Below are 7,025 nucleotides of genomic sequence, written 5' to 3' on the forward strand. Positions count from 1 at the left end.
TTCCTCTCTTTCCTGTAATGTGTGTGCATTGCAACGTCCAGTCTAGACTTCAGGATCTCCAAGTGGTTGGACGCCCTAGTAGAAATGTTCATGTAGGAAGCGCTAATCATGTGAAAAACGTATTGTTGATACACTGGAGACAAGTTCCCGAAAGAGAAGTAGACAAACCTCCTTTGGACCATGACTATAAGATTGCAGTAGCATGAGTATTTAGTACTTTAGAGTAACAGTTCATTTACTTTGAATTGGGGATCACTGGATGGGAAATATGGCACCTATGGGGAAAAAAAATGGCATTTAATCAAAACCTGTATGACAGCGCACGTGCATAATTAAGATTGCACGCACAACCGCTGATGTTTCCAAACTTGTTAGTGCTTGACATGTGTGTGTGTGTGTGTGAGAAAAACCCAAGTCAACCAAGAAAAAAACCCAAGTCAAACCAAGAGAAACTGCATCATATTGAGACCCTCCAGTTTAGACCCTTGAAGCATTTGAGCTAATGAAGTAACTCATAGCAGCTGCAAGTTTCTTCTTCTATCTGTCCCACAAAAAATCACCCTAAAGCTAAAATCACCCTAGCCTAAAACATGCCTGTCTTTATATATTTATGCTGCCTTTCCCAACACAGGCTCAGGGTGGCTTACATACAGAGAGAAAAACAGCAACAATTTACTGTTTAATCTGAACAGTTAAAGTTTGGTCAAGTCAGAAATTCCTGAAAGCTGAGCTTGTTAATGATAATGGATGAGAAACACTGGCTGATCTTAACTCTAGGCAGGATTTCCACCTCCACTTGTAATCATAAGTAGTAATTTATGGAAGGGACCACGGGTCTTGCAGAGCGGCGCTCAGCTAGAACGGATTCTCCGGCAGTCCGGTGGCATGGAAGTAACAGGCCTATCCCCCGGGCAATGTGGGGATGATTGGTGGTTATGGCACACCATAAAAAGCAAAGATGTCATAAGAATCCCAACATTTGCAAGACAAATGGAGCCAGCGATTCCATTTCTACCACATTGAAGCAGGCTGCGTAGGGATAAATGGAAAGTTTATCTTTGTGTTTTTAAAAGATTATTTCAAGCCACGGGAGATTTTGAGAAAAAACAATATTTTTAACAAGCCCTTGGTAGGGAAGAGCTGACAGCAGCTTTTACAAAACCCCTACCTATACTAAGAGGCAGCTTAGACATAGTTTCACTGGACTCTTCAGCCAAGCTGTGGGCACCCCCGGGCAGCCTGGCTACTTCATGCATATGTGGTCTGGGCTGGTCCTGGAGCTGCAGAAAGTGCACGCGCACAGTCTGTCTTGCTTTGCTATCCCTTACTTTTTGCTGTAAAGCAGTTCTCCACATGAATAACAAGGGCCAGGGATGAAAATTGGCCCTCTGTGCTTTCGCCGTACAGCTGTTACCCCAGTTGTTTCAGAGCTTCCAGGCTGTAGGAGGAGACGGAAGTTTTCAGGGTTCCCTCCAGTTATAATTGATGAGCTCATTTGGGGAAAGAAAACCCACCGCAGGTCGTCTGGTCGGCCGGCTGTGAAATGCCAATTGTCTTCATGGAGAAACTCTTGCTTTTCTGGCCCTCTCTTTTGGTTGTTATGTCAGCTGGGCCCATCATAAAGCCCTGTAATTGCAGGGATATTGGCTGCGAGGGAAACGGTGCTTCCCACACACAGCTCTCGCTGCACTTAGTGAAGAGGGAGGCATTGCCATCCCCTCCGTTTCTCCAGGGGAGAGGTCAAGGGGCTGCCCAAGGCGATGCTACCAGGCCATGGTCTGCAGCCCCCTTCGCTGGCCCATGCAGTGCGTGTCGGCGGAGGTGCTGCAGACCACACGTGCTGCTCTCACCGAGGGTTGCCCTGTGCTACCGATACCCATTTTCGGTAGCCTGGACCTTTGCCCTTCCTGTGGGGCTCCACTCAAAGAGAGTTGCAGACTTAGCCTGGCCTAAAGGAGCTGGAGAGAAGCCGGTCCTCAAGAGAGGGAACACATTGATTTCTGGGATGGCATCGGGGCAAGGGGTGATCCCAAGCATTGGTCGAATCATTCAGGTGGGCATCCTGAGTTTGAGGGCAGCTTGGGGCGTTCGATTTTCATTGCTGTCATCTCCACGTTCCTCTCTCTCTCTCCGGAGTCCAAGGTTAATTCCCTTTTGGACTCGCACCGGATAAAAAGCAGGGCTGGGGCTGGCCCAGGCTGTGCCAGGGGGCTGGCATTCAGGAACACTGTCACATGGAGATCCCAATGCGCAGATAAAGACAGCACTCACTCACATACTTCCAACGTGGGAGAGGCATGCGAGTCAGCCTGGCTTTTGTCAGGGGCCCAGGAAAGAGGGAGAGAGAATGAGAGCTCAGCCACTTGTTGCATGACCAAAATAGGAGGGAACAGGTTTTTCTACCCCAATTTTTTTGGTGCCTGAGGTATCTTGGAGCACAACACAGGTTTGTAGCTCAGCGTCTGTTTAGGTAACAAGGCTGGTCAGAGCTGTAACCCAAAGGCATCCATCTGCTTCCACCTTGTTTGACGGGGAGCGTTGCTTCACGGGCTGCTGCTGTCCTCTCGGGTGTTGTGCCTTGCGAATCGAAATCTCCCGCATCCGTGCCCTACGCTCCGAGGCTGGGCTGTCTGCTGTCGTGATCTCTCCGTTGCTGCTGCTGCCTTTTCCATTGCTGCCAGCTCCTGCTCCTAGTAGCCCAGGTTATTGCTGCTCCGCTTTGGGAGTGAGGGGGCGAAGGAAGCCTGGGCCACGTTCCATGACTCCTTAGGAAGCACTGCCATGCAGCGGGGGCTGCTCCCCGTGTTGAGAGGAGTTATTCGTGTGTGGTCTGTGGGGGTGGCTGGGAGTGACGTGAGGGAAGGAGGCTGCAATGTTGCCTGGCTTATGGTTAGGAGGCAAGAGAGAGAAGGAGGGCCCATACTGCAGACTGCCCAGGAGGCTAAAACACTGGGGAAAGCCGTGAGCTCATCCTGCTGCTGCACCGGAGCCTGGGGAAGATCCAGCCTTAGCTCTCCCTCCACCCAGAGAGGAAAGCGCTGCACTGCTTGTTCATACCTCGTCACCAGGCTTCAGCAGCAGCTTTATGGAGCCAGGATGCTCCTCTCTCCAGGCATCGGGGTTTGCACTGGGATGAGATGCATCTTGGTAGCAAGGGATGGAATTTAAAGCAGAGGTGCTTCAGTAGAGCCCGGGGCTGGAACAAAGCACTATCCTCTCCCTGGTCTGCACTGGGGCTGGCCCTTGGTCTCTGGGTCATGGGCAACCTCCCCTGGGGTAGTTGCTTGTCCTTTTGATGGGTTTCTTGACTTCACAGGCTCTGCTAGGCAAGGGTGCCGCATGAGGACTGTGCTGCCTCCAAGCCCCATGTAATGGCCCGGCATGCCTTGCTGTGTCTGCCTGCGGGTATTTTCAGTAGTTCTGCTCCGGCTCCACCTCTTGCACCCGTGGCCTATGACTTCCCAGGAGGGGAATGGGAGGGAGACGAGGCAGGTGCAGGGAGCCTGGGCAGGGCTGGGGCTGGTTCAATCTTCCTGTACTCTTCAGTTGCAGCAAGATACCTAAAAATGTCTGGGAGGCAGGTTGGCAGCGGGTAAACTCTTTTAACCCTGCAGAGGTGATGGGGCCAACTTCTCTGCTGGTGCAAACTGGTGCAGTTCCAGCCAAGAAATGTTGGCCTATAACCTCAGGCCTGCTGGTTGCTGAGCAAGCAGGTTTGCTCCTGCATTCAGCTCCCTCCCTCCCTAAAACAGCGCTGTCAGGTGGGAGATCTGAGTGCAGATTTCCTGCTTGCTGGTGCTGCAGCCTACCCTGCCCATCCTTCACTGCATCCTGTCCTGGATCCGCTCCCCTGCCTCCTGAGATCCAGCAGGAGCCCGGACGCCTCGCCAGCCCCCACAACGATGGTCTTGCTTTGGGGGTTCCTCAGCTTCTCAGACAGGGTATGTGGATGGTGCAGCTCGGAGCAATTGCTGCTGCTGCAACCAGGAGCCAGGCAGGGAAAGCAGCCTCTGAGGCCTCAGCCACACATTACCTATAGCACGCAATTCAATAGTTAACTGCGCTATAAATTTAGACCGGTCACAGGTGCAAAGTAATTATCACGCCATAAAAATGTCCACCCAGCTACAAAGTTAGTGCTTGAAAATGTGCGACAACACTGTAGCTGGTTTCAACCAAGCTGTCATTTGAACATGTGGCAGGGCTCTTCAATGTACCTGAGTGACCACTGAACACCACAGCCCACTCCTGCCCAGATCACCTCCCATGCTGCTTTGGTCCTGTTCCAGTCCCAGGCATGATCATTCCTGTTTGTAGAAGATTACTCAGAAAGCCTCGGTGACTCTCTCACTTTGCTTTGCAATGACCTGTGGGAAGCAGGAACCTGGGACAACAATGTCGGCTGGATTAAAAAAAAAAAAAAAAAAATTACCCCTGTGGATTAATGCCCCGTGCTGTGAAACACCTGCTTCCCCAAGGTCTGGATGACCCGGCGCAGAGTCCAGGCTCAGCTAGCCTGCTTTTCCCAGCATGCCCAGACCGCCAGGGGCTGGAGCTGGGAACCGAGCGAGCCCTATGCTGTGTCTAGGATGGCCAAAATCTGCCGCTCTCTCAAGTGTCTGCACCCTGGGAGAGTGGCTGTGCTCCAAGCCTCCTCTTGGAAACCGGCTTTGAGCTGTGTCCTTGGGCAGGTGGCCTCAGTATGTACTGCTAGTGTGAACCTCCCTCTGCCCCATGCGTGTAACCCAGCAGGGTTAAAGTGTGCGAGGAGCAGGGGTTTGACCCCTCCAGGTCCTCGAAAGGAGCAGCCTGTAGTCCCTAGCCAGATGCAGTGAAGCAGACTCAGCGCTGAGATGCCTTCAAGGCACATTAAGGATCTGTAAATTGTTGGACCAGTCTCTAGGGATCAGGAAGCTAGCTCTGCATAGACAATGTGTCTGCTGCCCTGGGTCCCACAGCGCCAGGTCCCTGCGTCTGTAGACATGAGTGTCCTTCCAAGGGCCGCTGGATCCTTCCTCTTGCTTAGACGTCAGAGCATGCAGGAGGCTCTGATTCCATCTGTGTCCTCCTAGCAAACAGCTTAAGGGTTTTATCTACTCCTTACCCATTATCCTAATTAGTTTATTAACTGCTTCCCACTGGGGAGGGAATGGCTGCTGTTTAAGCCACTAATTAATGCCCAGGTTGAAACTGTTTTACAGTGGGACTGACCTCTCCTTTGAACCTCAGTTCTCAAGGCCCCATCTTGCAAGCACCCTTTCCTTGCTATAGAGGAGTCCTTGCTTAGCACTGGGAGTTGACTAACTGGGAAGGGCTGGGGGGAAGACAGACCTGGGCATCCAGGCATGGCGTGCAGGACAGCTCCCTGAGAACTGGAGATGCCAGAGGGAAGTGGGTTTACGTGGCCCAGCTCTGCTTTTTTTATGTAATTGCCTTTGCACAAGCCACCCTTGCTTGCACATCCTTCCTGAGGGCTTTGGCCTTCTCTAGCTCCCACCGACTTTCCTGAGAGACCTGTAGCCTGAGTCGCACACATTTCTTGGGATACCGAGGGATAAACCTATTATATTGGAAGGGACGTTGTTGGATGGTTTCCAAGCACAAGCTTTGTCATGCCAGAGCAGGCTGTTACCTGTGGGAATTACCACTGGGTGATAAACGTTTGCTCCCATTTGAAAAATTCCCTCGTTAAACCATCTTCAGTAGATTCAAAGTGGGGGTGCATTTACATGTGCGCTTTAATGCGCATTAGTCTATTGTAATGCACATTAAAGCATCACAAAAACACTATGGGTGCCTAAACACCAGCAGGGAGGCTGCTCTGACATGCTGTAAGTCCAGTGCGTCAGAGCAGACTTGATTAATCGAGTCTGCTCGAGGGTGGCAATTACCGTGCTCCAGCAGCCTCCTGCATCTCGTGTATCAGCGTCCCTGCCCTTCCAAATGGTGGGGGGGGAGCTGTATCTAGAACTCGTTTGACGAGCTTTAGATAAAGTGCCCCGCCGCCATTTTGAAGCACGGGGACGCTGATACATAAGAGGTTCTGGGGGCTTTAATTAAACTGGCTCTCAGAGCTGCTCTAATTAAAGCCCCTCTCCCCCCCAACTCCCAGAGCACGTGTATAAATGCCCTGTGCACGTGTATAAATGCCCCGTGCTCTTTAGCTAATGCACTTCAAAATAGGCTAATGTGCATTTTTCTAGTATCTCACAACAGAGGTACTATATTTAATGCACATTACTTAAAGTGCATTAATGAACATGTAAATGCTCCTGGAATCACTTGCTGTGCCCCCTAGGTGCCAGTCCCTGGGCCTGCTGCCTGATGGCCAGGGACCTGTGGGACAACAGAGATAGAGTCAGAGGCAGATCTGTTGCTTGGTGAAATGTGGTGCCAGGAATCCTTGGGCAAAACTGGTACAAAAATAAAAATATAGGATTCAGCCACTGAAAGCATTTCTCTAGGATTCCCTGCAAGGCGCCTCTCTCCACGAATTTGATAGAAGTTAGGGGTTATTCAAAAATGACATGTGTGTTATGTTCAGTAGGACTAAGGCTCTCTCCTAGCACCAGTGTCCCCACACAGAATTTTGCAGGAACAGCAAAGCCCATAATAGAGGCACACGCCAACCTGCCCTCTCGTTTTTGATGACTGTCAGAACTGAGCTTCCAACAGAGCCTATAACTCCTCTCAGCTCCGACCTCTCCCGGCTCGCTTGCAGCGGTGCGTCTGGAAGGCCAGTGAAGGGGTGCTCTTCTAGCCTGGGGAAGACTGTAACCTGAGGTGAAGGCTGTCCTGTCACCCCTTTCCCTGTCTTAAATCAAGGCCAGGCTTTGCTGGTCACAGCCCTGCCTATTTGGCCTGAGGAGTGAGGTGGTCTCTTGGGCCCTTGGCACACATTCCTTTAATGCCTCCGTGGGATCTGATCCCCAACACCAACAACTGCGTTTCCTGCCATGCCACACACAGATTTCATAGATTTTAGGGTCGGAAGGGACCTATTAGATCATCGAGCCCTGGGCAGG

The 7,025-nt window shown here is 51.4% G+C and overlaps 1 protein-coding gene across 4 annotated transcripts in view; it reads left to right on the forward strand.

Moving 5' to 3' along the window:
• RADIL (Rap associating with DIL domain) overlaps window positions 1-7,025 on the forward strand; it is a 56,558-nt gene that overhangs the window by 14,683 nt on the left and 34,850 nt on the right. Inside the window, exon 1 of one of the 4 annotated variants that reach the window (XM_025204601.1) lies at window positions 2,321-2,446. The exons of the other annotated variants lie outside the window; for them this stretch is intronic. The gene's annotated coding sequence lies outside the window, so the exon portion shown is untranslated. Of the gene's footprint in view, window positions 1-2,320; window positions 2,447-7,025 lie in introns of those variants that run through there. 4 annotated transcript variants of the gene reach the window in all.

The sequence above is a fragment of the Alligator sinensis genome, unplaced genomic scaffold (genome assembly GCF_000455745.1).
Source record: "Alligator sinensis unplaced genomic scaffold, ASM45574v1 scaffold402_1, whole genome shotgun sequence".
Classification (NCBI taxonomy): Eukaryota; Metazoa; Chordata; order Crocodylia; family Alligatoridae; genus Alligator; species Alligator sinensis.